Raw genomic sequence first — 16,702 nt, forward strand, 5'->3', positions numbered from 1 at the left:
CAAATAGGCAAGATTTTCAAGTCTTCAATAAACCTTTCCCTTTCCATGAATCTGACCTCCTAGATATAAATGAACTATTAAGAGGTAGATATAGAAGATGATTTCTGTTGTGCCCTACTCTGAGAAATAACTTCTATTGCCATTGTCTTTGATAACAATAATTTAGCCTGTTGATTCTTCAGTGAAGGTCACAGTCAACATGTTAAAGATAAGAAAATAAAAACAATCATTTCTATTTTTTTATGTAGTATATACTAAGTGTTTCTTTATGTGTTAGGGGACAGTGTTTGAAAGTGTTGGATGGTAGGATTGGAGTTGTATCTAGGCTCTACATGAATTTTTAAAATTTTTTTTATTTTTTAAAGATTTATCTATGCATACAAGAGCTGGGGCACAAGCCAGAGGTGTGGTGGGTGAGAGGATTCAAAGAGACAGAGTGGGGAACAGAACAGGCAGATTGACTGAAGTACACTGCTGAGGGGAGCAGTGGGCAAGTCAGGAGGTCTACTGTGCCATATGGGCAGCTGCCTGGCCGGGGATCGAACTCTTGCTGCAGGGGCTGTGGACAGCTTCATAGGTTGCATATATTAACACCTTGCGCCACCAGGTAGGCCCACTACATGAATTTTTTTTTTAAAGATTTATTGATTGATTGATACATACATACATACAAGCACTGGGTACAGTCAGAAGCACGGGAGGGTGAGAGAATTCACCAGAGCCAGAGTGGGGAGCAGAGCAGGCAGAAGGACCGAAGTACACTGCTGAGGGGAGCAGCAGGCGGCAGGAGAGGTCTGCGTGCCCCACTACATGAATTTTTAAAGAATATTCCCCTTTTAAGTCCTTTCTTTCTAAGTTGTATTACCAGACATTTTTCCTTTCTGACTCTTTTTTTTTTTTAAAGATTTATTTTATTTTTTTATTTTTTATTTATTTATATAAGCACTGGGTACAGTCAGAAGCGGGGGAGGGTGAGAGAATTCACCAGAGCCAGAGCGGGGAGCAGAGAAGGCAGAAGGACCGAAGTGGCCGGGGAGCAGCCGGGGATCGAACCGGCGCTGCAGAGGCCGGCAGGAGAGGGACCCTCCTCCGGTGGCCGGGGAGCAGCCGGGGATCGAACCGGCGCTGCAGAGGCCGTGGGCAGCTTTGCAACCCAGCACTCAACCGCTGCGCCACGGGGGAGGCCCCCTTTCTGACTCTTAAGCATACAGACTCCATCACAAGTTCGGGAAACACCAGCTTTATGTGTTTTGGTAGAAACAAAGCTCATCTTCCCACACATTACCTGGGAATGTCAGACCTGTGCTTTACCAAGCACCTAGACAACTAGAGAGAAGACATCCTGACTATTCAGAAACCAGTGAAACAGGAGAAACCCTTCTAGTGATGGCACACAGCTGTGGCAACAACATCAAGGGCAGCCTGGCATCAGTACCAGTAGTTGCCGTGTCAGTTTCTAGCTATGGTGACTTCACTTGACATTTCAGAATCATGATTTTGTATATCTTGGTTCTGGCTGCCTAGTCTTTGAGCCTGGATCACCACTGATCGCCACAACATTCTGTGAATGTAGGATACACACGCACATACAATGTATTCAACTCATTTAAATCAGCACATGTCCATTTCCAGTGTTTAAGAAAGAACTCTGATAGTTTTATTTTTCTAAAACACAACCTTAAAATTACAAGAAACCTTATCCAGTTACTACAGCACTCATTGCATTGCTATGAAGTATTAGTCCCTGTATCTGTTCCTATTTTGGTATGCTTTGTGTGCATCTTTGTACTATATATTCCCATGGTTCACTGCAGTGCCCAATACTGTTGAATGAATGAGGTAATGGAAGATTACACTAGAATATTAGATTATGCTGTTTAGAGAGGTGCTGGATAAATGGATGTGATGACTAGCAACGAGGAATCATTAAAGATGTTAAAGAAGGAAATGCTGTCAAAGTGGGATTGGAAGCTTAAAGCAGAAATAGCAAAAAAACAAAAAACCTAGAGCATAAGGGGGCAGGAATCATAAATGTGTCTGAGTGAGTGAGATCATAAAGGATCTGGACTAGTGGCAGTGACAGCAATAACAAAAGGATGCATGCAAGAAAATTTGGAGGGCCTCCTTGGTGGCGCAGGTGGTTGAGCTCAGCACTGTGAGGCTGTCTGCAGACTGCAGTGCCGGTTCAATTCCCGCCGGCCTCGGAGCAACGCACATGGCAGGCAGACCTCTCCTGTCTTGCCCGCTGCTCCCCTCAGCAATGTATTTCATCAGTCTGCCTGTTCTGTTCCCCACTCTGTCTCTGGTAAGTCTTCTCATCCTCCTGTGTATCTGGCCTGTACCCTGATTCTTGTATAAACAAAATAAATCTTTAAGAAAAAGAAAAAGAAAATTTGGAATAAAAGACCCACGATGATTTGTGAACTGATTAAATTTAGATTTTGAGGGAAAGGTAGGATTAACACTAGCCCTGAAGTTTCCAGCATGAGAAGATAAAGAGAAGGCTATTAATAAAATACCAAGACAGATGGAGAAACTAGTTTAATGAGGGCAGGTTTCAAGTTTTAGACATGTTGAATTTATGGTCCTCTCAGGGATCTGGAAATTAAAACCTGGAGTTTGCGGGGATGTGGTGGGAGAATCCAGACTGGGGAGACAGCTTTGTAAATTATACAACTAGAGGTCATATTAAAGCCGCAGTATACATATCGCCCTTAAGGGAGAAGGGGATGTGGAGGGAGGAAGCAGAGTCAATACTGTCCTCTTTTAAGAGATGGCTAAAGGGCAAAGGCCTTGGATGAAAAATATGAAGTAGGAGTAAAACCACCAGGAAGGTACTTGAAGGAGAAGGGAATGGTGCACGGGAAGCACTGAGCCTAAGGTCGTAGAAACTACAGAAATTGACAGGTGTGGCTGTTCTTCAACTGAGGGCTACAGGAATTGCTGTTGAACAAGTTGGAAATGGTGCTTGTTGTATTGAGGGATGACATAAGGGTATAGGGTGTCTCAATAAGAATTATTTCTAATAAAGTCCCTATTGGAGTGTATGGATCTTCACTGGTTAACTTTGGGGAAGGTTTCAGGAAGCAGAAGTTGGCTCTACACTATGTATAATCAGAAAGCAGGGGGCAATTATATGCTGGGCATCACAGTAAATGTTCACAGTGAGGACTCTTTCTGCAATTACTAGGAAGTGGTAAAGAAGCAGCCAAAACTCATTCAACAAGAGAGGAGCATGTTTGGTATTCTGTGTTGTGCAATGGCCTTGTCTAAGGTAGATATTCTATGGGATTTGATGTCCTACAAGAGAACAATGTAATTTAGCTGTCAGATCTATTGTCAGATGTCAGGGTGTAGTGGCGGGAAGGCACAGAGCAGGATCTCTATGACCTATGCAGACGGATAAAGGAGAGTCCTGGAGTCCTCGGTGGCTTTTCCAGGCTTTTATTGTGCTTTTACCAGGGACAGGGCAGGCAGGGGGCGGGGGGGGGGGGGCCGCCCCGCGGGAGCCAGGCAGGTGTCCCTTCCGCAGGTGTCTTCACTCTTTTTGTGTTCTCTGGTGTTCTCATTCTTCTCTCCTTCTCATTCTTGCTCTGTTCTCTCATTCTGCTCTTTCCTTCCTTCCTTCCCTCCCTCCCTCCCTCCTTCCCTCCCTCCCTCCTTCCCTCCCTCTCTCTCCCCCTCCCTCCCCCTCCCTCCCCCTCCCTCCTTCCCTTCCCTCCCCCTCTCTGTCTCTCTCTCCCCCTCCCTCCCTCCCTCCCTCCCTCCCTCTCTCTCTCTCTCTCTCTCTCTCTCTCTCTCTCTCTCTCTCTCTCTCTCTCTCTCTCTCTCTCCTCTCTCTTTCTCTCCCCCAGAGTCCCCATGACACCGCCCTTATAAGCCAGTCTCAGCCCAGGTGTACCCACCTACTCATGCCCACACCCCCCTCCAGGTGCCCGCCATCAGGCATGCATTTAGGACCACTGGGATCCGTCATTAATCCTAATGGTGGGAGGGTAGAAAAGCCTGATAATCACTTACCCTACACAGGGGCTGATCTTTTCTTTCTCAGGAGGTTATTGGTGACTTTTGAGATTCCAATTCTAGTAAACTTGTAGTGAGAATAAATAAATAAAAGTGGTTAAGAAGAGATTCCATAGTGGAGAAGAAGCAGCAGCAGCCTCAGGCTATTTAGTCACCTGTTGAAAAGAACTAAGTATTTGCCTCCTAAGGCCCAACTCTGAAGGTAAGAGGGAAGGGCAAAGAATTGAATAATAGACAACATATTTTTACCTGAGGGGATGTGAAACCAGTAAGAAAGGAGGAAGAGGGATTGATGCTGCTGGCACAAGAGGTGATAAATGAACAAATAGATTCTTTCAAAGTAAACAACACTTTTTTTTTTTAAGATTTATTTATTTATTTATACAAGCACTGGGTACAGTCAGAAGCGCGGGGGAGGGTGAGAGAATTCACCAGAGCCAGAGCAGGGAGCAGAGCAGGCAGAAGGACCGAAGTACACTGCTGAGGGGAGCAGCGGGCGGCAGGAGAGGTCTGCGCGCCATGTGGGACCCTCACCCAGTGGCCAGGGAGCAGCCGGAGATCTAACCAGCGCTGCAGAGGCTGCGGGCAGCTTCGCAACCCAGCGCTCAACCGCTGCGCCACCGGGGAGGCCCCAAACAACACTTTTAAAATGCTTTTTAAAATGTCTTTCATCCCATTTTTTGTAAGCAAGAAGATATATTTAGTTCAAGATATATTGTTATTGATGTGTTTAACACCATGCTACCTTTCAGGATAGACCCATGCTTCCTTAAACATACAGCCCCAAACTTGAAAATTGACCCCAATCTACCTTACCTACCTTACCAGCCTTATCTCCCTTTTCAGACTCCTTATTCTAGCTAGGCTGGAAGGACAACTTTTCCATCCCAGCCAACACCCTTGGTGTAAGTAAAGACAGTTTCATTGCCATTTCCAGCACCATCTCCTCTGGTACTCTTTTCTGGGTCTTTATCTGTGGTTCCCTGCTCCTACGCTAGGTACCTAGCAGGGAAACTGCTGGGAACCTGACCTACCTCGTGTAGAGCTGAACTCCCCTTTCCCAGCCAGTGCAAGTTCTTTGTCCTCCTGCCAAAGCATGTTGATTAGCATATTGATTCTATCTCTTAGAGCACGTTTTTTTAAAGATTTATTTTTATTTATACAAGAACTGGGGTACAGGCCAGAGGCATGGGAGGGTGAGAGGATTCACCAGAGACAGAGTAGGGAGCAGAAAAGGCAAATAGACCGGAAACACTGCTGAGGGGAGCAGCAGGCAAGACAGGAGAGGTCTGCCATGCCATGTGGGTATCTCCCTGGCCAGTGGGAATCGAACCCATGTTGCAGAGGCTGTTGACAGCTTCACAGTGCTGCGCTCAACCCGCTGTACCACTGGGGAGGCCTCTAGAGCACTTTTTATAATCTGACTTGTACTCTGGATTTTTGTTAACCTCCATAAAGACTGAAAGCATGTCTTAGTCACTCTAATATCTCCTTATTCCTCATCATGGAGACTGATAAAACCGAAGGGTACCCAGGGACCCCAGACTGTTAGGAGGAAAAGCTCACGTTGCCTGATCTAAGTGGTCTTGCCCACCCATATGCATAAAGCATGTAATCAAAGACTATTGTGATCAATGATTTTTAATCAATGAGAGGTTCAAAGGAACTCAAGAGGGGCAATGAGGAGTAGCGGAGATTTCAAAGTATGGACTCCTGATCAAACTCTGAAATGTTCAGCCAAACACGGTCCAAAGTGGAATGACTAAGGCTCAACACCAGAGGTTGCACGAAAATGAATCTAAGGGAAACTCTAAGAGAAAATGCAAGCAAGAAGTTGCACAGGGCCAAAGGGCTAGCATACGAAGGGAGAACCAAAGTTCAAAATGTACCACCCACTGAATCTACCATGAGGTCAAGATGGCAGCTGCCATAGTCTCTCAAGAGAAGAGGATCTAATCACCGAAGACAGCACTGAGGCTGGAGAAAGAGCCACAGGTGGGAGCCAGCTGAGGGGGCAGGAGCAGGAGGCCCTGCCAGAATTCTTTTAGTTTACCCTGAGGGTTTATTCCTCATTTCTAGCTGTTCCCATTCAAGAATGGTGGGATGGAGCAGCGAGACTCATGACTCTTTTACACTCACATTCATACTCAATGTAAAAGATGACAAATGCTTACTTGTGGAATCAAAGTATACTGGTGATGAGTGAATCAAATTATCCCTATCAAATTAATTAAACTCCTGTTTAGAAAGCTAATGCTTTTTTTTTTTTTTTTTGGTCTGTCGTTCAACTAGTGTTTAATGAGTGTGTTTCAATCCACTTTATCAATTCAACCTACATTATAATTCAGAAGCAATGTAGTCATTATGGGGACTTGCATAGCAACTGTAAAGGCTGGACTGGGCACAGTGCAGGTTTCCTGATCCCATGCAGACCGGGTAAAGGAGGAGTCAGAGTCCTTATTGGTTTTGCAGGTCTTTTATTGAGGTTCACCAGGCATATGGCAGGCAGGGGTGCCAGCCTCCCAGCCCCCCAGCAAGTCTTCACTCTATCTGGGCTCTCTGGCGTTCGTTCTGCTGCTTCTCAGCTTCTCTTTCGGCTTCGGCTTCTACTGCTGCTACTGGTGCTGCTGCTGCTACTGCTGCTCCTGGCGTCCCCATGACGCCGCTCTTAAAAGCACAGTCTTAGCTCAGCTGAATCCCATCTACCTACGCCCACACCCTATTCCAGGTGCCCGCCATCAGGCATGTATTCAGGACAAGGATCCATCATCAATCCTGATGGCGGAAGGGCAGAAAAGCCTGACATTTTCTTTACCCTACAGCAACACATTTATTTGTTTATTTTAAAGATTTATTTATTTATGCATACAAGAACTGGGGTATAGGCCAGAGGTGTGGGGGGTGAGAGGATTCACCAGAGACAGTGGGGAACAGAACAGGCAGATTGACTGAAATACACTGCTGAGGGGAGCAGTGAACAAGACAGGAGAGGTCTGCTGTGCCATGTGGGTCACCTCCCACCGGGGATCCAACTCATGCTGCAGAGGCTGCAGACAGCTTCATAGTTATGCGTCTTACCACCTTGTGCCACCAGGGAGACCCAATTCACTCTTCAATTTAAATAAATGTGTTGCTGGGCCTCCCTGATGGCCCAAGGAGTTAAGATGCAGTACTATGAAGCTGTCTGCAGCCTCTGCAGCACGAGTTCGATCCCCGGCCAGGGAGCAACCCACATGGCGAAGCAGACCTCTCCTGTCTCACCCGCTGTGTATTCAGCAATGTATTTCAGTCAGTCTGCCTGTTCTGTTCCCCACTCTGCCTCTGGTGAATCCTCTCATCCCCCAACACACGTCTGGCCTGTACCCCAGCTCTTGTATGCATAAATAAATATTTTTGGTAATTTTCTTTTTTTTTAGATTTATTTATTTATTTATTATTTATTTATTTTTTATTTATTTATACAAGCACTGGGTACAGTCAGAAGCGCGGGAGGGTGAGAGAATTCACCAGAGCCAGAGCGGGGAGCAGAGCAGGCAGAAGGACAGAAGTACACTGCTGAGGGGAGCAGCGGGCGGCAGGAGAGGTCTGTCCTGCCTTGTGGGTTTCTCCCTGGCCGGCTGGGAATCGAACCGGCGCTGCAGAGGCTGCGGACAGACAGCTTCACAGCATGGCGCTTAACCTGCTGTGCCACTGGGGAGGCCCTAAATAAATCTTAAAAAAAAAAAAAAATTGGGGCCTCTTTGGTGGTGCAGGCGGTTGAGCACCGCACTGTGAAGCTGTCCGTAGCCTCTGTAGTGCCCGTTTGATCCCCACCGGCCTGTGAGAACCCCACATGGTGAAGCAGACTTCTCCTGTCTCGCCCGCTGGTCCCCTCAGCAGTGTATTTCGTCAGTCTGCCGGTTATGTTTCCCGCTCTTTCTCTGGTGAATCTTCTCACCCTTCTGCACATCTGGCCTGTCCCCGGGTTCGTGTATAAATAAATAAATCTTTAAAAATAATAAATTGAAGAGTGAAGTCAGATTTTCTCTGAAAGATTCTTTTAGCCTTGCAATTGGGCATATAAGCACCTTTTTCTAATGTGTTTTTTTAGGTAATGTTGGTTTATAACACCAAATGATTCAGAAGTACCGGTTCACTCCTCTTCAGATGTGTATTACTTGACCATAACCATTCCACCTATAATCCTCCACTATAGCCCTTTGTGTTCACATCTGTTAGTGCACCATCAAGGTGTGCCCGAGGACTCCAGAATTGCACCCCTTAAAGCAGGCCTGCCATTGTGCACAAAAACAAAAGGAGACTTTTAGTGTGAAAGAACTTTAATAGACTGGTGAGCATAAACAGGGTAAGAAAGAATGTTCTGAATAAAGCACCCAGAATTACCCAGCCCTTTGTGGGTAAATGCCCAGACAAATACGGTTGGCCCCAAGCAGGTCCACTGAGGCCTGGGTATTAAAAAGGGAAGTTAGCAGCTTTTGAGCAAATTCTGATCATTCTGAAGGGATTGCTGTTGATGGCATGGCTTGGCTTCTTATATGGGCCAGAGTTTTATCTTATATTGTACAGCCACTGTCTGTCCGGAGCCGTCCGGAGTATGTGCCGTGTTGCATATGCGTGCCATGAGTTCGCTTTACCATTTCGCCTTCGGAGAACCACAGGTTTTTCCTGTAAAGCACATGAGACTGGGAGGTACGGGGGGGGGGGGGGGGGGGGGCGGGGGTGGGGGGGAGCTACGAGGGTATTAGAGGAGAACGGGGGAGAGAGAGGAGGAGAAGAAAAGAGATTTAAGAGGAGAACCACCAGAGAGGAGAGTGCTGCGAGAGGAGCAGAGAGAAGGCCAGGGAAGTAAGAAAGACAGGGAAAAGTAAAAGAGAAGGAAAAGGAAAAATAAAGAAGCAAACGCTAGCGTCAAGTTGTCAAGCCCCTCATTTCAAACCTCAGCCCTTCTCTTTTTGTGCCTCCGAATCCCGCGGGTCGGGACAACTGTCTATTTGTATTTTAAGCCATCTACTCATTAATAAGGGAATTAGAATGACAGTGGTGATTCGATAAGGACTTGAGAAACTGGACTTTATTCAATCAGTGGGGAAAGGAAAGACAAAACCACTAAATTGATACAAAACTGTTTCTCAGGACAATGCAATTTTAACCTTCTAATTATCTTTTGCCCCTTCCCCAATTACACCTCATCAGTTTTTTATCAGTTAATCTCAGATGGTTGTAAAAACTCTGGGTCTTAATTATTATTCAGGTAAAATTATTATTCAGGTAAAATTATTATTCAGGTAAAATTCCATTTCCTGAGGGTATCAACTAAATATCAAATGGATTTATTACAAAATATTCTATGAAGAAACTAATTGTGAAAAATTATTAACCCAGGGTGGTAGTACAGTTATTTCCCCATTTTCCAGATGAGAAAAACCAAGACATAAGTAACTTGACGGGTCGTCAATACTAAGTAATTGACAGGTATAGATTAGTTGAGTAACTGTCTGTGCTGTCGGTTTAGGTTCTAAGAGGAAAAGCCAATTGTAGGAAACCTGATACTCTCCAATATGTTGCGGATTTCGGGTAATGCCAATTATTTTCCCCGCTGCTTTACTTTTACCTTTTTTGGTGTGGTGGTTGTTCTGAAAACTAAATCCTTCTTTCTTTTTTTTTTTTTTTCCTCCTGTGGTTAAAGGAGTCAAAATGTAGCCCAAATTCAAGAAGTGGAGAAGCAGATTACTTCTGCATGGGGATGTGTCAAAGAATTTGCAGCCATCTTTAATCCACTACACTTTTAGACTTATAATTGTTTTTTTTTTAATTTGGTCCTTGCACTAAGTCTTTTTTTTGTTATATATTTTCAAGTTTATATATAATTTTGAAGGACCAGGAACACTTTAATTCAGTGTAACATTTTTCTTTTTTTAATTTTATATTCACCATACAATTGCAACCCCCCATTCTGACCCCAATCCCTCCCCTCCCGCCCCCCACCCCCCAAAAAAGTGCCTCTGGTTCACAGTTTTTTGTTGATTTTGCTAAATCCTTATTTCTAATAGAATTCACAGGGTGCGGTTCAAAGAGCACTGGTTAGCATTCAGAAACTGGGGCTTTACACCAGGGTTTGCCTTTGCTAGCTGTGCTGTCCTGAGTAAGTCATTAAGCGTTACTGGGTCGCTTATTTTCTTACTTGTGAAAGGAACAGTATCTGAAGTCAGCTGCTGGTCACAGGCATTTAATTAATGTAAAGTCACAAAACCTCTGGCAGATCCTCAACTGTTGAAAATCAAGTCCTCACTCGGGTTAAACAGACACAGAACTCGCTGAAAGAGACTTTAGCAGCTTTTAATTTCTGGAAATGAAAGATTTTTTTCCATTTTCGCGCCCCTAATCGCCCCTTATTGGATGGCTTCACCGTTTCACTCCCAGTCCCGCCCCCGTTGTCATGGAGACCAGGAACGCCCCAGCCGACTGAGGCCTCTCCCATCGTCCCCCGGCGGGAGCACGTGACGGCGCAGGCGCGTTCTCGGCCATGGAGAAACCGCGTTGGCCGCCGGGACTGAGCTCTCGGCGTCCTAATCAGGAAGTGGCGGGCGGGGCCCCGGCCGGAGTCGCAGCCGAGACCCCGGCCTGGCGGGGCCGCGCCGGGCGTGCGTACGGGCAGGCGGGGCTGCCCACAAGAAGCCGGAAGCGGTCGCGACGCCAGCGTGGGCGGCCGGCCGCGGCGGAGGCGCCGGGAGGCGGTGGCGGGTCGCGTGGGGCGACTCTCCGCGCTCAGGTAGGGGCTGCGGCCGCCGGGAGGGGTGCGCGGAGCCCGGCCTGTTGTTCCTGGAGCCCGTCGGCGCGGGCCGGCGTCGCTGCCTCCCGCGGGGGCCCGGGGGTCGGTTCTAGCGTGCAGCACTTCCACGCGGAGCAACTTCTTGGGGGCATTGCGGGTTAGGCCGGAGGTTCATTGAGCCGACTGGAGGGCTCGGAAGGGGAAATTCTCAGTGTTTGCGTCTTCCTAGCCCCGAGGTTTACACTAGAGTCGCCGGGCGAGCCGTGTGTGTGGAGTTTGGGGGACCACGGCGTCCAGCCCACGAAAGACTGTGGTTTAGATGCTCATTCATGGATATTTTTCTTCTCCCCAAAGCTGTTTTCTGGACACCTAGTGTGTAATGATTCCTAAACTTTAATTTTAGCGTGTTCTGCAGAGTCTGAAGACATTTTCCAAAGCACAGCGCTGCGGTACCTTGTTCTCCTACATTTTCGCCACTTAAGAGGTGAACAAGGCTCTGGTCCCAGCGTTCCAGCTGCTGGTAGTTGTGTTCTTAAGGTGCGCGTGGCCCCTGTGAGGCGCAGTCGGGGAAAGAAACAGGAAAGAAGACAAGTAGAAAGGTTGAAAGAAGTCGAATGACACTGCGGGGGGTGGGGGGGAAACGTGGACCTTCAGCTGGAAGATTTTGATGTAATTGTTGGCTTCTCAGTCCATTCGTGACAACCCGGGAATGTGTTTACTCATTGAGTTGTAGTGGCGGTGGTTTTTTTAAAATGTAGAATGGGCAGAGTGATGTGTTCTGTGTACTACGCACATATGGAGCGCCTTGCTTTAAACACAATCATTGTATGTGCATTTTATTTTTTTAAAGATTTATTTATGCATACAAGAACTGGGGTACAGGCCAGAGGTGTGGGTGTGCGAGGATTCACCAGAGACAGAGTGGGGAGCAGAACGGGCAGATTGAAATACACTGCTGAAGGGAGCTGCGGGTGAGTCAGGAGAGGTCCGCTGCGCGATGTGGGTCGCTCCCAGCAGGGAATCCAACTCCTGATGCAGAGGCTGCAGACAGCTTCATAGGTTGCTCCACCAGGAAGGCCATGTGTGTTCATTTTAAAACACAGGTCTCCTTTGTTTTATTAGAGCGCTTTACCAGCATTGCAGGTCTGGTGAAAGGAATACTTGATTTTAAAAGTTAAGATATTCGGATCCTGGCAGTGGTCCGGAGAACTTCACTTTAGATTTTTGCATGTTAAAGTAAGAATAATAAAATTAACATCTGTTATTGAATTGTGAGGATCAAACACCAGAAACATTTAGGTCTTTGCAAACTGTAAGGCTTTATTTAAACTGTGTTAAAATTATCATTAAAAGCCCAGATTAATTACCTGCCTTTATAAGGTGAAAATAAATACAGATGTTTCTTGTTTTAGGAGTTTACAAATTGCTTGTTGTCCCCATTTTATTAATTGTGACTTCTCTCCATTTTCTAGTCCTCACCATTTCCTTCTCCGACTGTCCCCTACTTTCCTCATCCCAGTATAACCATTGTTAATGTCTTTTTAGAGCCAGTTCAGTGTAGTAATACTGAAATATTTGTATAACTTTACTATTTTTTAAAAAAATCTCGTTTTTTTTCATCCGTCTAATGTAGACAGCATTGGTAGTATCCTCATTTTACTTATGATAAAGTAGAATTTAGAGAGGGGTAGTGGATTGCTTGGGGTCATGGACCAGTAGTGGACTACAGCTGAGGGAAGGGAGAAGGCTGGTCTTTGATTACCTGTCCAGTGACTCTATTCCTTACTTGACTGAAATTTACTCTGATTATCAATCTTATATTCAAAATTTTTAGCATTCCAAGTCACACAGATTAATTTTTAAGCAAGGTGCTCAGTGCTTTCATATTCTCAGAGGTGATCTGCTTGAAGGCAAGGATTTATCTTCCAGAATCTTTGAAAACTTGGAGCATAATGCCTCACAAACAGAAGACATTTAATAAACTTGTGAAACCAATAATAATTGAGGTTGGATCAATTTAGAGATGTTTTTCCATTTGTTACTCATTTGACATATAGTTTATTGAGCCACTGTAGGGTAAGATAAAAAAGTATCAGGCTTTTCTGCCCTCCCGCCATTAAGACTGATGATGGATCCTTGCGGTCCTGAATGCATGCCTGATGGCGGGCACCTGGAGTAGGGTGTGGGCATAGGTAGATGGGATTCACCTGGCCTGAGACTGGGCTTATAAGGGCGGCGTCATGGGGACGCCAGCAGAACGAGAGAGAGCAACAGAGAGACCAGAGGAGAACGAAACAGCAGAGTGAGAGAGAAGCTAGAGGCCACGAGAGAACACCGGAGAGCCCAGAACGAGTGAAGACTTGCTGGGGATTGGGAGGCCTGACAGTCTCCCAGCACCCCCCAGCACCCCTGCCTGCTGTGTACCCAGTAAAATCCCAACAAAAGCCTTAAAAGCCACTGAGGGCTTCAGGACTCCTCCTTCACCCATCTGCTCGATCATAGAGATCCTGCCCTGAGCCATCCTTGCGCTGCAGCCACTTAGCCTGTGTTTGAAGCCTTCCAAAGTATGAAGTGGAGTTATCTCCAGTTTCGTTCCTGATTTATGAATAGTAGTCTTAACTGTAAAATTCATTAACGTAGGTTGCTTAAGTTCTTCCTGGACTTGCTACAGGCTTTTAGAGAGACTTCAAACAAGAGTGGAATGTTCTTAAAATTTTTTGTTGATTGACCTTGTGGCTTCCCTGGTTGTACTAAAGTTGCTTAGAATAGTTGAGTTTTAGAAATGGGGAGGTGGGGGTCTGAAGAGGTCATTTAGTTTCACCTTCCTCCCAATTAGGAATTTTCTTTAGACATTTTCAACAAATGTTAATGCAGTGTCTTCACTTAATACCTCAGCCTGTTTCAAAATATATCATCTTATAAGCAGTTCTAGTGGCTGTCTGTTTTGGGGGCACTGAGCCTAATCTTGTTAATTTTGCCCCGGTAGTACTGATGGTGTTTCTATAGAAGAACATTGTTGAATAGAAATGTAATATGAGCTACAAGTGAGAAGCACACATGTACTTTTTTTTTTAAAAAAGATTTATTTATTGATGCATATGAGAACTGGGGTACAGGCCAGAGGTGTGGGGTTGGGGTGAGAGGATTCACCAGAGACAGAGTGGGGAACAGAACAGGGAGATCGACTGAAACTCACTGCTGAGGGGAGCAGTGGGTGAGTCAGGAGAGGTCTGCTGTGCCATGTGGGCTGCTCCCTGACTGGGGATCGAACTGTGCATCAGTGGCCGTGGACCGCTTCATAGGTTGCGTCTTAATCCTTTGCACCACCAGGGAGGACCCACACATGTACTTTTAAATATTTTAGAAGCCTAGTAAAAATTAAAGGATATTAATTTTAGTATTTAACCCAGCACATTGAATGCATATAATCAATGTAAAATATCTCATTTGTAATTTTAAAGTTCTTTTTTTGGGTATCAAGTCTTTTAAAATAGGATGTGAAAGAGATTCTTAAAAAATTCCATTTACAATCAAAAAGAATAAAATACTTAGGAATAAACTTTACCAGAGAAGTGAAGCCTCTGCACATTGAAAACTGTAAGACATTGAGGAAAGAGATCAAAGAAGACACAAATAAATGGAGAGAGATTTTGTGCTCATGGGCTGGAAGAATTAATATATCCACACTACCCAAAGCAGTCCATAGATTCAGTGCAATCTCTGCTGCACTTTTTTTTTTTTCAAACAAATAGAAAAACTGTCCTGAATTTTTGTGTGGAACCGCGAAAGACCCTAATTAAACAAAGCTGTCTTGAGAAAGGGGAGCTAAGCTGGAGATCTCACACTTTCTGATTTCAAACTATTTGCTTTCAAACAGCTTTAAAAACAATATTCACGTAAAAACTAGTGCAAAGGTCAATGGAATAGTTTTGAGGGTTCAGAAATAAAAACATGCATAGATAATGAATTTACAACAAATGATTTGAGAATTTACATTGTGGAAAAGATAGTCTCTTCAGTAAATGTTATGGGAAAAACTGGACTTGATACTGTGCACAAGAATCAACTGAAATTGGATAAAAGACTTGAACACAAAACTCTTAGGGAAAAAAACAGGCATCAGCTTCTTGTCTTTGGTCTTACCAGTTATTTTTGGGATTTGACATGAAAAGCAAAATCATCAAACCAAAAAGCTGCATAGCATAGGAAACCATTAACAAAAACAGGCAACTATAGAATGGGAGAAAATATTTGCAAATTGTCCTCCCTGGTAAGGGGTTAATACTAAAAATACAAGGAATTCATACATCTTAATAGCAAAATAACAATCCAGTTAAAAAATGGGCAGAGGAACTGAATAGGCATTTTCCCAAAGAAAACACGCAGATAGCCAACAGGCACATGAACAAGTGATCATCATCACTAATCATCAGTGAAATATGAAAGAGACACTGAGATAACACCCGACACTTATTAATATGGCCATTTAATCAAAAAGACAAGATAACTAGCTGCTGGTGAGGATGTGGAAAAAAGGGACCTCTTATGCACTGTTGGTGACAAATTGGTGTAGCCACTATGGACAATAGTATGGAGATTTCACAAAAAACTAAAACTAGGGGCCTTCCTTCTGCCTATTCTGTTCCCCACTCTGTCTCTGGTGAATCTTCTCACCCTGCTGCGCCTCTGGCCGGTACCCCAGCTATTGTATAAATAAAAAATAAATCTTAAAAAAACCCCAAAAAACTAGAACTACCATAGGACCCAGCAGTTTCACCTTTGGGTGAATGAAACAAAGAATTTTACCCCCCATATTCACAACATCATTGGAGGCCCAATAGCCATGGCATGGGAAAAACCTGAGTATTTTGCCATTTGGATGGCCATGCAGACATTATATTATGTAAAATAAGCCTGACAGAAAGATAAATACTATTTGAACTGACTTACATGTGGATTCTAAAAAAACAGAAAAATACAGACAGTGGACTGATGGTTAAAAAGATGTAGAAAGCCGTGGTGGGGAGAAGAAATGGGTGAGAGTGGTCAAAAGATAGGAACTTCCATAAGATAACAAGTTCTGGGGATGTGTGCAGCATGGTGACTAAAGTTAACAGTAGTGTACTATGTATTTGAAAGTTGCTGAGAGTAGATCATAAAACTTCATCACTGTGAAAAAAGGTTAACTGATCATTGGTATTAATTAAACTTACTGTGGTAGTCGTGTCACAATATCTATGAAAAGCATGTTCTACACCTTGGCCAATTCAATGTTGTATATCAAAAGTAAGTATTTTAGGGGCCTCCCCAGTAGCGCAGCAGTTGAGTGCTGGGTTGCGAAGCTGCCCGCAGCCTCTGCGGCGCCGGTTCGATCCCCGGCTGCTCCCCGGCCACTGGAGGAGGGTCCCACATGGCGCGCAGACCTCTCCTGCCGCCCGCTGCTCCCCTCAGCAGTGTGCTTCGGTCCTTCTGCCTGCTCTGCTCCCCACTCTGGCTCTGGTGAATTCTCTCACCCTCCCGTGCTTCTGACTGTGCCCAGTGCATGTATAAAAAAAAAAACAACAAAAAACAAACAAACAAATAAAACATGCCTCTAAAAAAAAAAAAGTAAGTATTTTATACATAGACTGCATTTCCGTGTTAGTCCCATTTCAGGTGCTCAGTAGGCACATATAGCCAGTGGCTACAGTGTTGCGCAACTTAGTTTTAGAGCATTAGAGAATAATCCTATTTCTTTTTTCTAGCACAGTGCTTGACTCATAATAGGCATATGTTATTTTTTGAGTGAGTGAATAACAATAAGTGCTAGAGAATTAATAAAAGGTTGTTTTGTTTGGGAAATCTTAACAGATCTATGGATTTGGTATGTAGGTTTGAATGACTTGAATCTGAATTAAAGATACATGTTTG

Source organism: Talpa europaea (assembly GCF_964194135.1).
Source record: "Talpa europaea genome assembly, chromosome: 4".
Taxonomy (NCBI): domain Eukaryota; kingdom Metazoa; phylum Chordata; class Mammalia; order Eulipotyphla; family Talpidae; genus Talpa; species Talpa europaea.